Consider the following 20,296-nt stretch of genomic DNA (forward strand, 5'->3'; position numbering starts at 1 on the left):
CAACAAGGTCCATCCATGTTGTCACAAATGGCAAAATTACCTCCTTTTTATGTCTGAATAATATTCATTCCCACCAACAGAGTAAAAGGATTCCAATTTCTCCACATCCTACCAACACTTGTTATTTCTTGTCTTTTTGATAATAGCCTGCCCAACAGTGTGACGTGGTATCTTGTTATGGTTTTGATTGCATTTGCCTGATGATTAGTGACATTGAGCATCTTTTCATGTACCTGTTGGCCATTTGTGTCTTCCTTTGGAGAAGTGTCTATTCAAGTCTTCAGCCCATTTTTAAATTGGGTTATTAGGTTTTTAGGTTTTGTTTTGTTTTTTTGTTTGGGAGGGGGGATGCTATTGAGTTGTATGAGCACCTTACATATTTTGGACACTAACCCCTCATCTGATATATGGCTTCCAAATATTTTCTCCCATTCTGTAGGTTGCCTCTTCATTTTGTTGATTATTTGTTTTGCTGTGCAGAAGCTTTTTAGTTTGATGTGGTCTTTTTGATTTTGCTTTTGTTGCTTGTACTTTTGGTGTCAAATCCAAAAAAACATTGCCAAGACCAAATCATTGCCATTTCCCTGTTTTCTTCTAGGAGTTTTATGGCATCAGGTCTTACATTTAAACCTTTAATCCTTTTGGTGTTAATTTCTGTGAGTGGTGTAAGACAGGGGTCCAATTTCATTCTTTTGCATGTGAATAGCCAATTTTCCCAACACCATTTATTGAAAAGAATATCCTTTCCCCATTTGAGTATTCTTGAGTCCCTTGTCCAATATTAATTGAGCATATATGCATGGGTTTATTTCTGGGCTATTGATCCTATTCCATTGGTCTATGTGTCTGCTTTTATGTAAGTACTATATTGTTTTGATTACTATAGCTTTATAGTATAGCCTGAAATCAGAACATGTGATGCCTCCCTCTTTGTTCTTTTTGAAGATTGTGTTCACTTCTGTGAGTCTTTTGTAGTTATATATAAATTTCAGGATTGATCTTTCTATTTCTGTTAAAAAAATGCTATTAAAAGTTTGATAGAGATTGCACTGAATCTATAGATGGCTTTGGGTAGTATGGACATTTTAACAATATTGATTGCTCTGATCTATGAACACAGGATATCTTTCCATTTATTTGTGTCTTCATTTTTTTTTTCATCAATGTCTTATGGTTTAGTGTACAGATCTTTCATTTCCTTGTTAAGTTATTCCTAAGTATTTTATTGTTTTTGATGTTATCATGAATAGGAATGTTTTATTTCTCTTTCATATACTTTATTGTTAGTGTGTAGAAATGCAAGTGATTTTTGTATGTTGATTTTGTATCCTGCAACTTTACTCAATTTGTTGATTAGTTCTAACAGTTTTTTGGTGGAGTCTTTAGGGTTTTCTATATATAAGATAATATCATCTGTAAACAGAGACAGTTTTATTTCCTTTCCTATTTGGATGTCTTTAAATTTTTTTTTTTTATCTAATATTTCTGGCTAGGACTTCCAGAGCTATGTTAAATAGGGGCGGTGAGAGTGAGCACCCTTGTCATGTTCTTGAATTCAGAAGAAAAGCTTTTCAGCTTCTCACCACTGAGTAGGTTAGTTGTGGGCTTGTCCTATATGACTTTATTAAGTTGAGGTACATTCCCTCTATAACCCAATTAATTGAGAGCTTTTATCATGAGAGGATTTTGAATTCTGTCAAATGCTTTTCCTGAATCTGTTGAAAGGATCATATGGTTTTTATGCTTCATTCTTTTAATGTGGTATATCATGTTTGTTGATTTGCATATGTTGAACCGTCTTTGCATCCTAGGGGTAAATCTTACTTGATCATGGGGTATGATTCTTTTAATATGCTGTTGAATTCAATTTGCTAGTATTTTGTTGAGAATTTTTACATCTATATTCACTAGGAATATTGGTCTGTAGTTTTCTCTTCTTGTAGTGTCTTTATCTGGCTTTGGTATCTGAGTAATTCTGGCCTCATAAAATGACTTTGGGAGTATTCTTGTCTGTTCAATTTTTTGGAAGAGTTTGAGAAGGATTAGCATTAATTCTTCTTTAAATATCTGGTATACTCCACCAGTGAAACCATTTGGTCCTGGGCATTTCTTTGTTGGGAGATTTTTGATTACTGCTTCAATCTCCTGAATTGTTGTTGGTCTGTCCAGATTTTCTATTTCTTTATGATTTAGTCTTGGTAAGTGGTATGTTTCTAGTAATGTATTCCTTTCTTCTAGGTTATCCAATTTGTTGGACTTTGAATACATCATCCCATTCCCTCCTGGCCTGCAAGATTTCTGCAGAGAAATCCACTGATAGCCTTATAGTTTTCCCTTATTTGTGATGAGGGAATTCTTTTGCTGCTTTCAGTATTCTCTCTTTGTTTTTGACTTTTAACACTTTGATTATGTTGTGGCTTGGAGTAATGTTCTTTGAGTTGATATTGCTTGGGGTCCTCTGAGCTTCCTGTGCATGGATGTCTGTATCTCTCCCAAGATTTGGAAAAGTTTAAGTTATTATTTCTTTAAATAAGCTTTCATTGACTTGATGGCATCCCAAAGTTTATATAGGCTTTTGGCTTTCTTCACTCTTTTTCATTCTTTTTTCTTTTTGTTCCTCTAACTGGCTAATTTTAAATGATCCTTGAGTTTGATGATTCTTTCTACTGCATGATGAAGTCTGTTGTTAAAGCTCTCTATTGACTTTTTAAGTTTTTTCATTGTATTCTTCACCTCCAGGATTTCTGTTTGGTTCTTTTTTTATGCTTTCTATTTCTTCATTAAACTTCTCATTTTGTTCATGTGCGTTTTCCTGACTTCATTCTGTTGTCTATCCACATTCTCTTGCATTTCATTTAATTTCTTTAGAATAATTATTTTGAAATCTTTGTCTTGCAAATCATAGGTCTCCATTTCTTTGGGGTCAGTTACTGGAATTTTATTAGTTTCCTTTGGTGGTGTCATAGTGTCATATTTGCCTGATTCTTTGTGATCCATGTAGCCTTGCATTGGTGTCGGTGCATTTGAAGGAGCAAACACATCTTTCCATCTTTGTAGACTGCTTTCATCATGTGAAGACCTTCTTCTGTCAGTTCTCTAGGCTGATGGGATTATCTCTGGAATTGCAGTCATACTGGGTTGGAGCTGGTTGTGAGGCTGTCTCTGGGTCTGCAGTGAGGTCTGCTGTTGGTGGGCTTGTTACCAGGAATTCAGCTGGGCATGGATTCTATCTCATCCCTGGGTAGATGAAGCTGCCTCCAGTACTTTGTTTGGTAGGGTGATGCTGGAAGAAGGGTCTACTTCAGTGTCCAAAGTTGGGTCCTCAGACAGTGGGCCTATTACCAGATACATAGATGGGTGTGTCTCCATCCAGGTCCCAGGGAAGGTTCCTGGCTGATCACTGGATGGGGTGGGCAGGACTGGCCCTGGTCTATGGCTGAGAGGGGCTGGAACTAAGCCTCAGGACTGTTTCAGGTTCCACAGCCAAAACTGAGGTCTGCAAACTTGGCTCTGGAGGCACAGAGAGGCATGTCTCCCTGCAGGTCCCTGGGCTGGCTGTACTGCTCCTTGATTGCAACTCAAGAGGCTGAAGCTGAGTGTAGGATACTTTAAGGATCTCCTGGGTCTTAGTTGGGAGTGTCTCATGGCAGCTCTCTCTGCCAGCAAGATTGCTGGCTGACTGTGACTAGCATGGACTGGAGCCAAGTTAAGGGCCCTTTCATAATCTACAGTCTGACCAAGTCTGGTGGGCTTACTTCCAGGGACACCTGTACTGCAACTGAAAGGTGCTGGAGCAGGTTCACAGACCACTTTAGGGTCCACAGCTAGGACTTAGGTCTGTATGCCTGTTACATGATACATTGGTGGTCTTGACTCTTCCCAGGTCCCCAGGCATATAGTGGTGGTGACAGGACCAAGGCCAAATGGAGCTGTAGGCGAATCCTCAGGGTACAGAGCTGTCTCCAGGTCTGTAGTGGGACCACTGTTGGTGAGTCAGTCACCTGGGTGTGAGATTGCCTTCTTGAAATGCCTCCCCTTCTTGAAATTTAGTCCCCTTGGACTAAATCTAGGTTTAACAGTCTCGTACCTGGATCCCATAGCTCTCACAAAGGCACTTTTGTTTGTGGATGGAAATCCTGGAAACTATGTTGGCTGAAATCTCTGTGCTTTCATAAAAGCCTATGGAGAACTTAAAGAGCTACTAAAAGGCAACATGAACCCCATATTTAGGGGTTGGGGGAGCTTAAGTCACATTATTTCTTGGATAAGGGAATTAAGCCATGCACAAGACAGATTATAACCAACATAAACCTATATTTGACTCAAATTTCTATACATTTTACATGGAAGTTAACTTTTTTTCAACTCAATTTATCAGGGAAATTTCCAGATTTGCCAAATTTTGAAAGTCATTGCCTTTGGCAACACTGCTTCAAGGACTCTTTAACTGGTATTTCATAAGGTGAGGTACATGTATCTTGTTGATTAAAATCACTGAATTTCTTCTTTACATTTCTAGACCACTGCCAAAAACAACAATTACTAAATAATAATTAATTTAATTAGCAACATATAAGACTTGCAGTAATTGGTAGAACAAGTTGAGACCCTATACAATGTGAGTTGGAGAGCACAGATTATAGTGGATTGTACTCTCTTCTCTATTTAAGAAATCAAGACTATAAACAGAAGATCAATAGGACAATAGCATGTGTAAAGGAGTAAAGGCTCCTAGGTGGGAGCCAGCATAGAGAGTTAGTTCAAGGAACTGAACAATGCGAGAGCAACTGAAACACAGGAGCATGGGAGGGAGTGGAGTTGGATGAGGTGCAGAGGTGAGCTGTGGTCAGAGCATGAATAGTCTTGAGAGAAAGTCATGATAATTGTGGCTTCCTCCTAATGGCAGTGTGACTCCAAAAAAGAAATTTAAGTCAAGCAGTGGCATGATGAGAACTTCATTTTTAAAAGGTCACTCTGGCTGCTGTGTAGAGAATGGATTAGAGTGAAGTGAGAAGACTCAGAGAAAGGATTCTACAGGTCTAAGAGAAAGATGGTGACTCTCACTAGAGGAGTGGTATGAAAATGGAGAGAAGAAAATGGGCTCCTGAGAAATAAAAGGGGACATTACCTTCCTTCCAGACCACATCCCAGACACACACACACCATGGTCCATCTAAATACAGCCACTGGCTGGTATGTGATACCCATGAAAGTCTGGGATCATTGTTAATGATTATTAGCTCTAAGCAGGATTTGCCAGTGCAGGTTCACACCCTGTATTTCATGCAGTGCTCAGCTGATTTTGAAAGAGGCAAAACAGCTTGTGATAAGCCACAATGTGTGCACTTTGCCTCCTAAAGCTGGCACGTGGTAGGCAGTGGGAGGAATGTTGACTGCCAACAGGATACAGGTGCAAGGGGAAAGGCTCACCCACTCCCTGTGGGCCATTGGTTTAAAAGCTTAAACACGTGCCAAATCTGCGGCCTTAACCAGCCTAGCTGAGCAGCCCTTCTCCCACCTCATGGAAGCACTGTTACAATCAATATATAAACAGATTCAATCAGTCAAAACTTGTTTATAAACAATCCCATGAAATGCATTAATGTCCTTAGAAGGAACCCATTAAACTTTTTTTGTAACATCTTTATTGGAGTATAATTGCTTTACAATGGTGTGTTAGTTTCTGCTTTATAACAAAGTGAATCAGCTATACATATACATATATCCCCATATCTCCTCCCTCTTGCATCTCCCTCCCACCCTCCCTATCCCACCCCTCTAGGTGGTCACAAAGCACCTAGCTGATCTCCCTGTGCTATGAGGCTGCTTCCCACTAGCTATCTATTTTACATTTGGTAGTGTATATATGTCCATGCCACTCTCTCACTTCTTCCCAGCTAACCCTTCCCACTCCCTGTGTCCTTGAGTCCATTCTCTACATCTGTGTCTTTATTCCTGTCCTGCCCCTAAGTTCTTCAGAACCTGTTTTTTTTTTTTTTTAGATTCCATATATATGTGTTAGCATATGGCATTTGTTTTTCTCTTTCTGACTTACTTCACTCTGTATGACAGACTCTAGGTCCATCCACCTCACTACAAATAACTCAATTTCGTTTCTTTTTATGGCTGAGTAATATTCCATTGTATATATGTGCCACATCTTCTTTATCCATTCATCCAATGATGGACACTTAGGTTGTTTCCATGTCCTGGCTATTGTAAATAGTGCTGCAATGAACATTATGGTACATGACTCTTTTTGAATTATGGTTTTCTCAGGGTATCTGCCCAGTAGTGGGATTGCTGGGTCATATGGTAGTTTTATTTTTAGTTTTTTAAGGAACCTCCATTCTGTTCTCCATAGTGGCTGCATCAATTTACACTCCCACCAACAGTGCAAGAGGGTTCCCTTTTCTCCACACCCTCTCCAGCATTTATTGATTGTAGATATTTTGATGATGGCCATTCTGACTGGTGTGAGGTGATACCTCATTGTAGTTTTGATTTGCATTTCTCTAATGATTAGTGATGTTGAGCATCCTTTCATGTGTTTGTTGGCAATCTGTATATCTTCTTTGGAGAAATGTCTATTTAGGTCTTCTGCCCATTTTTGGATTGGGTTGTTTGTTTTTTTGATATTGAGCTTCATGAGCTGCTTGTAAATTTTGGAGATGAATCCTTTGTCAGTTGCTTCATTTGCAAATATTTTCTCCCATTCTGAGGGTTGTCTTTTCATCTTGTTTATGTTTTCCTTTCCTCTAAGACCAGGAACAAGACAAGGTTGTCCACTCTCACCACTATTATTCAACATAGTTTTGGAAGTTTTAGCCACAGCAATCAAAGAAGAAAAATAAATAAAAGGAATACAAATCGGAAATGAAGAAGTAAAGCTGTCACTGTTTGCAGATGACATAATACTATACATAGAGAATCATAAGGATGCTAGCAGAAAACTACTAGGGCTAATCAATGAATTTGGTAAAGCTGCAGAATACAAAATTAATGCACAGAAATCTCTTGCATTCCTATACACTAATGATGAAAAATCTGAAAGAGAAATTAAGGAAACACTTCCATTTACCATTGCGGCAAAAAGAATAAAATACCTAGTAATAAACCTATCTAAGGAGACAAAAGACCTATATGCAGGAAACTATAAGGCACTGATGAAAGAAATTAAAACTGATACAAACAGATGGAGAGATATACCATGTGCTTGGATTGCATTAACCTTTTTAAATGCAGTACCAATAGCTCAACATAAAGTCCGGTGCAATTATCCTCTGAAAAAGTGATAATAAGGAGGAATGGCAAGGATTATCTCACATTAGAGGGACATCAGAGTCTTTTTTGTAACAAATGTTCTGTGCATTATGCTTAATACTTAATATCATTTACTTAATGGCCTAAATTGGGTTGGGAAACTACAACCTGTAAGCTAAGTCCAGTCCACCACCTGTTTTTTGAGTAAAGTTTGATTGGAACACAGCCACACCCATTTATTTACGGGTTTTTTTTTCTGGCTGTTTTCAAGCTATAACATCAGAGATAAGTAGATGCAACAGACTGTATGGCCAACAAAGCCGAAAAACAGTTACCATCTGGCCCTTTAGAGAGAAGTATGCTGACCCTGGTCTATCTCTAAACAGCACTTGTTTAAGAGAGTAGTAGCCTTCTTTTAGACAACTTTTATACCAAGTTCTTGATGTTCACACATATGGTTACCACTCATATGGAAAACTTTTCATCCAAATTCCATTTGGCACTAGTAAGAGAAGGAAATGGAATCGCTGATTCTTCCTGAAGTCCCAAAATGTTGTTCTTACAGTAAGTATTTCTGTGTGTTTGAATAGCACAGGCTTTCATTTTAAAAGATAGCTTATGAAATAAGCCTGTTTTGAAATAGTAAGTTGAGGAGAAAATTGCTTTTTAAAAGCTCAAAAAAGGCTTCTTTAAACCAACACTTGATAAAACAAAGCTCTCAAATTTTCAGGCTTCATTCAACTGTCCCTGGTTCCCCTAAATTCACAGCCCTCTAATAGAAAATATGTTAAATAGTACGAAACCCATAGTGAACTGTGCTGTTTTAAATGACTTTGTAACATCTGTTTAACATGAAAAATTCAGTTGCAACTATTTTACTTTTTGCCGTAGGCAAACTGTAATTCCATTCCTACTCAACTGTCCTGTGTAAAAACAACCATATAGATTCCTTACTCAGAAACTGACACCCAATGGCTTGATTTATATTCTAGCTCATTAACCCAGTGAACATCCTGAGCTGAGTTAAATTAAATGTCTTCAGTGCTGGTGCACAGTAAGTTGGTGTGATGTTGATTTGTTTTCTGACATTATCTACCTGAGTAGTTTGAGGTGAGAGTTTGGAACCAGTAGAATTGAAGGCTGGAAGGACCCTTTGTGACAATAGCCACACAGCTAGTATTTAGCAGACTTCATGAGAGAATCCAGAAGTCCTATTTTTGATTAAAACACTGGCAAACATCTAAAAGCTTCACAAGACCAAGATGGGGCCAACAGGCACCAGTCTCACTGATGGTGGGAGTGTGAACTGGCACATCACTTTGAACAACAATTTGGCATTATCATGTAAACTAAATATGTGCATATCCTAACATCCAGCAAGTTTACTTCCGGGTATATTATCTAAAGAAACTCTTGTACTTGAACACTGAGTCATAATCCAAAATGTTCAATGCAACACTATTTGTAACCAAAAAAAAAAAAAAAAAAAGGGAACTATCTCAGATGTTCATCAATAGGAACAAATGGATAAATAAATTGTGATACATTAATGCAATGGCATACTACGTAGCAGAAGAACTGAATGAATTAAGACTACAGTCTGGAAGGATCTCAAAAACAAAATGTTGAATGAAAAAAGCAAATCTCAGAGGAATATACATAGTGTGAGGGTTAATTTAACTTAGCTAGATCACAGTACCCAGTGTTTGGTCAAACACCAGTCTAGACATTGCCATGAATTAATACTTAGATGGGATTAATATTTAAGTTGGTAGACTTTGAGTAAAGCCCATAATGTGGGTGGGCCTCATTCAGTCAGTTGGAGGCCTTATAAGAAAAGCCTAAGGTTCCCCAGTGAAGAAGGAATTCTGCCTCCAAACTGACTTTGGACTTGAGCTGCAACACAAACTCTTCCCTGGGTGTCCAACCTGACACCCTGTCCTGCAGATTTCAGACTTGGCAGATTCAACAATCACATAAGCCAATTCCTTAAAATAACTTGAATGTATATTAGTAGTAGAATGTAGTAGTAGTTGATGGTGCATATACATATTATGTAATATTCTGAAGGTATTAATAAGAATGAGTAAAATTATACTATATCTACTTGTTGGACTAGATGGCCATGATACATTTTTAGTGATAAGATCAAATTTCAGAGTAATCTGTTGAGGTAGATCCCATGTTTTTTTTTGTTTTTTTTTTTTGCGGTACATGGGCCTCTCACTGTTGTGGCCTCTCCCGTCGCAGAGCACAGGCTCTGGACGTGCAGGCCCAGCGGCCATGGCTCACGGGCCCAGCCGCTCCGTGGCACGTCGGATCCTCCCGGACTGTGTCACGAACCTGCGTCCCCTGCATCGGCAGGCGGACTCCCAACCACCGTGCCACCAGGGAAGCCCCCCATGTTTGTTTTTAAACACACACACACACACACACACACAGAGAAAATACACCTCTTTGCATATGATTGAATAAACACAGAAATATCTAGAAATAAAGATGCAAGCAGTTAACATTAGTTAGCTCAATGTGGAACAAAGAGAGTTGAGAATATTAACTTTTCATTTATGTATTTTTATTGTTTAACCTTAAAAATAATCAAGTATTATTCTCATAAAATAAAACAAATTCAGTTAACAAAATGAACTCAAAGACCACATTGGGCATCTAAGATCCTCTAACTGAATAGTCGATCACTAATTATATACACAATCTTTGATTATAATCTTTCTTTTTAATAATTAATCCTAAATCTAAAGATCTACTTTCAAGTGGGTCTACCAATCTTTGCTTCCTATCTGAGCCTGAAGGTAAATCTTTTGCTTTAAATTTCTCCAAAGCCTCTTTTTCTCCTATATCTCTATTTCTCAACTTGCACAAGAAAGAGCCAACAGGAAAAAGAAAAATGTGTTTATATTTTTGCCTGTCATTCTCTGACTACCTATTTTTATCTTTGTTTCTCTTGATAGTTCCCCAGGAAAATGTGTAGATGATTTTAAAAACTAAAACAAAATATAATAAGGTTTCAATGCCAGAATGTTATTTAAAATTTTTTGCTTGCTTTTATATATTTTTAATGGAGTATAATAAACTTTCATCTCTTTTACTGATGCCTAATAGTTTGAGCTGGGTGTCACTTTACTTTGATAAAGTAACTATAATTACCCTCAAAGGAATTATATCCCTTCCAATATACAAGATTAGTATAAATCTTATTAAAAACAAGATTACATGATTACACACACAAGAATAATACTACTGGCTAATCCTCTCTATGACAACTGCTTTGAATTACTTTCAAAGAGTAGACATAAATAGTAAACCCATTCTTGTTGATTCATTAACACTTTCGCGCTAATTTTCCCTCTGAATTTGAAATTAGCACTAGGCAAAATAAGATCCACATCTAGCCATTTCTGATAAGCATATACTTTGATGTTTCTTTGGTTTTGAATTCTATGACTTAGACAAATAACTCAGGTATGAGAATGTTTCCTCTAATTTTATACACAGGTTGTATTCGAAGAATACCCCATTGTCAAGATATCTGTGACTGTTGGCAAATGTTCCTCTTTTTTAGTCACCTTCCCTACACCAGATGCAGATCTCATTCGTGACTCTATCTCTGTGTGCTACTCCCAGAACTAGTTGTGGTTACTTACTTAGAGCTACAGCGATTTCATGTATAATCCATGTGCCCCCTTGAGATCTGGAAATTAGCCACAGTAAGCATGTTAAAGAGGCCAAACTACACATTGCTATAGTCTAAGTCCAGAACAGAAGCTCTTCTCATAGGACTCCCACAACATATGCAACTCACCAAGCCATTTTGGGCCCATAACACTAACAAGTGAATTCGAGGTCAATCTCACATTCCCCTCTGCAATTACTTTTTCAAACTCCTTTACACTTCTCAAACTGCAAACCTGCTCATCTTTCTACTTCCTCCCCCAAAGTCACCTCATTTCCAATTTACTGAGAATAGAAGCCACGAGACAGGAACTCCCTGTGCTCTCCATCCACAAACCTACATGTGCACATTTCTCCTTCTCCCTCTGATTAATAAAAGGCCAATTTTCTTTCAGCTAAACTCTAAATCCTCTCTCCTCAGAAATTTTGCACTATTAATTGTCCCTTCAAAACATTTTCCTTCCATTTTTCTCTATGAATCAGTCTCACGAAAAAGTAATATTTCTCAAGTATCTCCCACCTCAAAAAAAATGAAAAACAAAACCACACATTTAATCATGTCCCCATTTTCCAACAGCAAGACATTTGTCATAATCAACAGAAAAGTACTGAAAACATAAATGCATAATTCAGGAACTCATCACAAAATGAACACCCATGAACTCACTACCTGGCTGAAGAACTAAACACTGCCAGCTCCCACGAGACCCTCTCCCAATTCATGCCCTTTCCCAACCGTTACTCCCTTCCCTCTGCCCAAAGGTGACTACTATCATGGCTTAGAATACTGTAGTTTAGAGTTTTTATAAGTTGATCATATGAATACCCTTATTATTATTATTTCTCAACACTGTATTTTAAAAATGCATTCATATTGGTACAGTGATTCATTTATTTTTATTGCTTATATTTTTTCAGGGTATGAATAAGTTCAGTGATTCTTAACAAAACAAATAGTCATGTATCCACCACCACACACAAGATATAGAACATTTCCAACACCCCAAAAAGCTTTCTCCTGTCCCTTTACAGCCAATTCCCTTCCCCACCCACAGACCTGGGCAACCATTAATCTGTTGTCATTATAATTTTGCCTTTTCTAGAATTTTACATAAATAAAATCATAGAGTATGTAGTCTTTTGTGTCTGCCTTATTTCACCTAGCACAATGCTTTTGAAATTCATCCATGTTGTAATGTGTGTTGGTAGTTTGCTCCTTTTTATCGCCAAGTTGCATTTCATTGTAGGAACATATTTGTAATCTGTTTATCCCTTGAGCAGTTCTTGGACATTATTCGCTGTAATTTTAATTTGCATTTTCCTTATTACTGACAGGGTTGTTTACTAGCCATTTATCTATCTTCTAAGTGCTTGTCCAACATTCCTGCCCATTATTCTATAGGTAGACTTTCTTATTCATTTGAAGGGATATAAGATCTTTGTTATTATTTTGATTGCCTTGCTTTTTCATTTCTTAATGGTATCTTTTGATGAATGGAAATGATCATTTTTATTGTAGTCAAAAGTATTGATTATTTCCCTTTTGGTTGATATATTTTGTATCCTGTTAAAAAAAAATCTTTCCATATCCCAAGAACATTAAAATGTGTTAATTTATTATCCTATACAAGCTGCTTTCGTTTGTGTTTCATATTTAGATCTACAGTGAACCTGAAATTAATTTTTGTGTACAGTGTGAGATAGGGGTTAACTTTCTTTTTCCTTTCTATTTGTGTATTTGTTTGGAAAAAATATGTAGTTAAACTAATACCACTTTTTGAAAAGTCTATCTTTTCCCATCAACCTATGTGTCCTTGGTATGGTAAGGATTATTAATTTTTAACCATAAATGGATGCTAAATTTTATCAAATACTATTTTTGGGTATCTATTGAAATGAATATATTATTTTTCTCCTCTATTTTGTTAATTTGGTGGATAACACTGATTGACTCTTGAATATTAAATCACCCTTGCATTACTGGAATAAGTCTAAATTGGTTGTGTTATATTATGCATTTTGTATGTTGCAGGATTTGGTTCATGAGTCTGACTACCTTATTATTGTTCTTTTCTTTAACGTCCTTGTTAGGTTTTGGAAACAGGGTTATGTTACTTCACAGTGTAAGTTGGGAAGTCATTCCTTTTCTATGAAAAAGTTTGTGTAAGATTGATATTATTTGTTTCTTAAATATTTGGTAGAACTCACAAGTGACACCATCTAAGCCTAGAATTTCCTTTGGGGGAATAATTTTAATTATAAAATCAATAGATTTAATGGTTAGCAACACAATTCAATTGGTTATTTCTTCCCGATTGAATTTTGGTTAAGTTTTTTTTTCCTAGAAATTCCTACATTTCATCTGATGTTTGCTCATAATATTCTCTTATGGTGGCTTTAATGTTTGGAGGATTTGTAGTGATGTACCCCGTTTTTTATATCTGCTATTGTTCATTTTTGCCTTCTCTCATTTGTCTTCATCAATCTCATGAGGAATTTACAATTTTATAAGCTTTTAAAAGAAATTTGTCAGTTCTCTCAACTGTAGGCTTGTTTTCTATTTTGTTAATTTCTTCTTTTATCTATTTTCCTCTTCATTTTGCTTTCATTGGATTAAATTTGCTGTTCTATTTCTATAGTCTTGCTCCAAACATTTGAGAGTGCTACATATTTAAAACTTGCATGTCACAAATAGCTGTTGATTGAAATATACTACCTAGAAAAAGTATATTTTTAAAATAATAATATTTTAGAATATTTGTAAATCCATGGTTTTTATATGACTGAAATTTAGTAAAATAAAAAGATGCCTAAATTTAATTATCATTGCACATGTCTGGGCATTCTGTTTTGGAATGAGAGTGTTTGAATAGATAAAAAATAAAATCATGCCTAAATCATAATTATCATATATTTTCCAGAAAAATTATTTTTTACTTCTTTTCAGCACAATCATTAATTATATTGATAAAATTAAGAATTTTATGTAATTTTCTAATGACAAATTTAAACTTTTTATTGAAATATTATAGTTCTTAGATGGTTTTAAATTAATTTCAATTTGGAGAAATTTTACTCTACTGAGTCTAAGGCAACTGGATTGTCAATTGTCAAATTTAACCAAGAATTTTATATATATATATATACATATATATATATAATCTTCAAGTACTGCAATGGAGTTATATTTGATAGATTATTACTGCAAAAAATATTACAAAATATTGAATGTCCTAATGTAAATTATTATCACACAATTTACAGACAGTAAGTTCAAGCTTCCTCAGTTTTTTGTCCTAAGGCCTTCACCAGTTTGGATGATGCTCACCCACATTGGGGAAGGTCACCTGTTTTACTCAATCCACCAATTCAAATGCTAATCTCTTTCAGAAACACCCTCATAGACACACCCAGAAATAATGTTTAACTAGATATCTGGGCATCCCACAGCCCAGTCAAGTTGACACACAAAATTAACTACCATACCCTTATTGCACACATTCTTGTGGAACTGTCGCTCAAACACCCTGCCTTCACCATTCAAGAAATGGAAGCATTCTCTAAGCCAATTAGGCTTCCTACTTCGAATCTTTCAATCTTGGTCAGTAGTATGCAAATTGTATACAGGGAGCGGTGGAGAGTGGGGCTGATTCACCCAAGTAACGATATTTGGAAATGACTTTACAGTGATCAGTTCATGTTATTTACATGAATATTTACAGTGATTTACTTCATGTTTTCCTAATAATGGTTTGTGTTGCTTGAAATAAAAAACAAACCACCAAACAGTAACACCAGTACTTAGTTACAAATTAAGGATACTATTCAATTTATAATTTTCCTTTAAACTGTCAGACTACATCAAAGAAGAAGAATCAGTTTAATGATGACGTAAGTTTAAAACTCCTCTACCACATCTTAATCTCCTTTTCTAGCAAGAATGAAAAGGTGAGGCCTCAAGCTTAGGATTTAGGGCAAACAATAATATATACTGCTAGAATTTAATGAAATTGTTATTATATTTTCTTCTATACTTCTGTCTATATTAGGTGTTAATGGTTTTCCATTTATGATATGTCACATAAAATTGCTTTGAAGAAGCATAATTCAAATAAAAATATCAAATAAAAGATTGAGCAGTTTGAAAGGTGATATGGAAACAATCAAGAACATGTTTTGAGAATGACTGAAGTTTGGGAAACAGCCCAGTTGAAGGAATCTGGGCAATGGCCAGCTCAGTGGTTAGTCTAACCCACTCTTGATCATACTCCCATGACCAACTCTCCCTTCTTCCCAAATTTCCCTTAAAAAAAATCTCAACTTCTTTTATTAATGCTTGTTGCCTTACTTTCATAAGTTTCTTTCCTGATTATCTTCTTTGGAGTTCTCAGATTGACTTTGTCTAAGTTCTACATACATCAAAAGGCTGACTCTGTATACAACAGAGCAGATTCTGCTATGGAATGGTTAAAACAGCAGACCCTCCAAAAGTCATCCAAAAAAGCAAACGCTTCTAAGGCAGTTTATTTTTAATGTATAAATTAGTCAGAGAAAAAATGATTGTAAGTGTTTTTTGTGTGCACAAGGCCACCCTGCCATGCCAGATGAATCCCATCATCCAGAAATAGCTTAGTTGCATCCCAGTCACTGTGAAACCCTCAGGCTCACTTTAAGACAGGCACTAGGCTTTGAATGCATAGAAACTTTTGAAATGCAAGTGACTGCAAGATCTATCTTTCCTAGTTACAAAAAGCTCTTCTGAAAATGGCTGTTCTTTATACCCCTTGCATACAATTTCTCCACATTCCTTCCACTCCCTCCCCACTATTTTGTTATGTTTTTGTTGGATCTTAACCTCCTTATAGTTCTTCTGTTTTTCATTTGTGGTGATGAAATCAATAATTAGACTAGGATGTGAATCCAACTAAAGTTGTCTTCTTTTTAAAATTGAGAAGAAAAACAACACTTTGTTTTCATTTCTATTCTTCAGCAGTCTTTAATTGCATTTCTCAGGGAAATTTTATCAGAGTATTCAATACCGATAACGTTGCCAATCTTATTTTCAAAGTTGGGGTTTTTCATATGGGCTGTGCTTGGCACTGCACTCTGCCTGATTTGGATTTTATTTGATCACTTTGGCTTCAACTGACATTGGGAGGCAAAGAAAACCAGCAATCAGCCTGCCATGAATTTGCCATGGGACCACATGCTGCTGCAGAAACAAATATATAAATGTGCTGAGGAAACACAAATTCACAGCAGGCAGATTACAGCATGGTCCCCATGCACTATAGGCTTCAGGAAAAGTGAAGCCTGAAGCCCGAGCATAGAATGAGGAAGGTGTCAGAGAGGCGTATGTACCTTCTTCCTGAGATAATCCTTTTAAAAGAGCAGGAGTCACTGCACTTCTGTCACTAAAGGAAGGAAGGCAGTGTGACAACGTAAACACAGTACTGGGCTAGAAGTTATGAAGACTAGGTGTGAGACCAAGCTCTGCCATTGAATACTTTCGTGGTTTGGAGTAAGGCAGGCAACATCCCTGAGCTTTAGTTTCCTTTTCTGCAAGTGGGAATAAGAACGATGGCCATAAATAACCCTTAGCACATTGTGAAGGCCAAATATAAACATGCTTATGAAAACTGCCTTATGAAATATAAAACTTTACAAGACTATATAAAATGGTCTAATTAATCATTATCTTAAAGTTATTAATAATAATAACAGTATTGTTCCGGAGTTGGGCAAGCAGCAATTAGTATTCAAGCAGTATACGTATAAAGATAAATTTAAATGCTATCTAAATCTCACAGGAAATTTTTATGCTTTCATTTTCAAATAGGGTCTCTTCATGATGGATCATTCATTATTAGAGTTTCTCAGTGGAAAGAAAAAGATTATCCATGGGAGAGACTGCAATGGAATAAACTGATTTTAACATGCAAAATGGCTGTTTTTATGTATGTTTATAAAAACTCTTTAGTTCCTTCTCTAGATGTTCACTGAATATTCCTCTTCCCAGAAATCCATTTACTTTCTGCATTTTAATAACGCTGCTGTTTTCTGAACAGTTGTACAATACTGAGAGTGTTAAGTACAAAATCAATAGAAGTTATTTATGAAATCCAGACATGGCTACTAATAAAATAGGAGAATAAACAAGCAAGCTTAAAACAATAGGATATATACTATTTGCCAAAGGTCCTTGAACATTTAGTTCATAGGGCAGGTAGAAACAGAACCAGACAATAAAAGAAAAACAAAACAAAATCATGTGTATAGAATAAACTTGGTTAGAGTGTTAGGAAACAGTCATGAGATGAACTACACCAACACACTACCAATTTTTTAAGTTACTTAAAAATTAAGTTAATGTTTAACTACTACAACATGGTGTGTGTGTGTGTGAAATGGTTCTATTCCATCATTAATTAGTGAGGCATGAATTTTTGTTTTGTTTTTTATGTCAGTCGTAGTAATATTATGGTCTGGCTAATTGTAAAACACTAGGCAAATAAAAGAACAGATCTCCAAAACCACATGATTGTTCACAGGCAGTATTTGCTTCAACTGACCTTGTCTGATAATTTATACCACGTTTCTTTAGTTACCAATTCCATCCTGTTACAGTCAAACTTTCCGTATCTCAGTGTTTTTAAAATACCCCTTGTAAACAGAATTTAGCTTAAAAAAACAAAAATCTAGTCAGGTAATTTTTGTCTTATAATTGGAGCATTTAATCCTATATTTAATATAATTACTGATAAATTTGTGCAGTTTTTTTTTAAGTTTACACTTTGAAATAATTATAGATTCATAGGAAGTTGCAAAGATAGTACAGAAAGGATTCTTGTACACTTCATTTACTTTACATCTTATATAATTATAGTATAATATCCAAACCAGGAATTTGACATTGGTACAATGTGTGTACATAGAATGCAGTTTTATCACCTGTATAAGTTTGTGTAACCACAGTCGCAAACAAAACAGAACTATTCCATCACCACAAAGGTTTCCCTTTTGCTACTCCTTTATAGTCACAGCCACCCCCTAGGCTCACCAGCCCTAAACCATGGTAAACACTAATCTACTTTCCATCTTTACAAATTTTTCATTTTGAGAACGTTATATAAGTGGAATCATACAGTGTGTAACCCTTCTGAGATCTTTTTTCAACAAGCATAATGCCCTTGATTCATGCAAATTATTACATGTATCAAATAGTTTCTTCTTTTTTTAATTAATTTATTAAAAAGAATTTAAAAAAACTTTTGGCTGCATTGGGTCTTCGTTGCTGCATGCAGGCTTTCTCTAGTTGCAGCAAGCAGGGGCTACACTTCATTGCGGTGCTCAGGCTTCTCATTGCGGTGGCTTCTCTTGTTGCGGATCACAGGCTCTAGGCACGTGGGCTTCAGTAATTCTGGCACGTGGGCTCAGTAGTTGTGGCTCGCAGGCTCTAGAGCGCAGGCTCAATAGTTGTGGCCCATGGGCTTAGTTGCTCCGCTGCCTGTGGGATCTTCCCAGACCAGGGATCAAACCGGTGTCCCCTGCATTGGCAGGCAGATTCTTAACCACTGTGCCACCAGGGAAGTCCCTCTTCTTTTTTATTGCTTAGTAGGACTCCATGGTATGGATGTGTCAAGTTTGTTTAACTATTCACCTATTGAGGGATATTTTGGTTTTATCCAGTTTTTGACTATTACAAACAAAACTGCTATGAACAATCGTGTAGATTTTTGTGTGAAAATACATTTTCATTTCTCTGGGAGGAATGCCCAGCAATGCAATTGACAACATGTATGGTAAACGTGTGTTTAATTGTTTAAAAAACTGCCAAACAGATTTTCAAAGTGGCTGTACCATATTACTTTCCAATGTATGAGATCCATTTCTCTACATACTTGCCAGCATTTGATACTGTCACCATTTTTTTATTTTTGCAATTCTAATACGTATGTAGTGATGTCTCATCTTGGTCTTTATTTTCATTACCCTAATGTCCAGTCATGTTGAACACCTTTTCATGTGCTTATTTCCCATTCATGTATCCTCTTTGGTGAAAGGCCTCTTCATATCTTTTGCCCATTTTCTAATTGGATTGTTTTACTGTTGAGTTTTCAGAGTTCTTCTATATTCTAGATATGAGTTCTTTGTAAGACATATGGTTTGCAAATATTTCGTCCCAGTCAGTAGCTTGTCTTTTCATCCTCTTCATATGATATTTTGTACAGCAAAAGTTTTTAATTGTGATGCAGCTTATCAGTATTTTTCTTTCTTTTTTTTTTTTTTTCGGTATGCAGGCCTCTCACCGCTGCGGCCTCTCCTGCCGTGGAGCACAGGCTCTGGATGCGCAGGCTCAGCAGCCATGGCTCAGTGGTCATGGCTCCACGGCATGTGGGATCGTCCCGGACCAGGGCACGAATCCGCGTCCCCTGCATCGGCAGGTGGACCCCCAACCACTGCGCCACCAGGGAAGCCCAGTATTTTTCTTTTATGGGTCTTGCTTTTGGTGTCATGTCTAAGAACTCTTTCCCCAAACTTTAGGTCCTAAATATTATATCCTATGATTTCTTCTATCAGCTTTATGATTTTATGTTTACATTTAAATCTGTAATCCATTTTTGGTTAATTTTTGCATGAGGTTTAGGTTTTTTTATTGGGGAGGCAGTGGATGTATATCCAATTGATTTAGCACCATTTGTTAAAAAGATTAGCCTTTGGGGCTTCCCTGGTGGCGCAGTGGTTGAGAGTCCGCCTGCCAATGCAGGGGATACGGGTTCGTGCCCCGGTCTGGGAAGATCCCGCATGCCGCGAAGCGGCTGGGCCTGTGAGCCATGGCCGCTGAGCCTGCGCATCCAGAGCCTGTGCTCCACAACCGGAGAGGCCACAACAGTGAGAGGCCCGCGTACCGCAAAAAAAAAAAAAAAAAAAAATTAGCCTTTGCCTATTGAATTGCTTTTGCACCTTTGTTGAACATCAATTGGCTATGTTTATGTGGGTTCTGGGTTCTCTATTCTGTTTCATTGATCTAAATGTCTACCCTCTGCCAATACCACACAGCCTTGATTATTCTAGCTATATAGTAAAAGTCTTGAAATCAGGTAGACTAATTTCTCTCACTTTATTCTTTTTCAGAATTGTTTTAGCTATTCAGCTTTACCTATCACGTAAAGTTTAAATCTACTGTATTACTTGCTTCTTTCTATTTATCCCACCTGTTCTGTGTCTTTGTTTTGTTTTATGAAGTTATTTATTTGCTTCTTTCTTTTCTTCTTGTTGGATTATTTTCTATTACTTTACCACCTCTCTCCATTAGCTTGGAATTTATATGCTTTTTTATTAT

The 20,296-nt window shown here is 36.6% G+C and overlaps 1 long non-coding RNA gene across 2 annotated transcripts in view; it reads right to left on the reverse strand.

The window, feature by feature from the left end:
* LOC308621714 overlaps positions 1–20,296 on the reverse strand; it is a 309,198-nt gene that overhangs the window by 36,089 nt on the left and 252,813 nt on the right. The window lies entirely within an intron of this gene.

The sequence above is a fragment of the Mesoplodon bidens genome (assembly GCF_964165515.1).
Source record: "Mesoplodon bidens genome assembly, chromosome: 8".
NCBI classification, from domain to species: Eukaryota; Metazoa; Chordata; class Mammalia; order Artiodactyla; family Ziphiidae; genus Mesoplodon; species Mesoplodon bidens.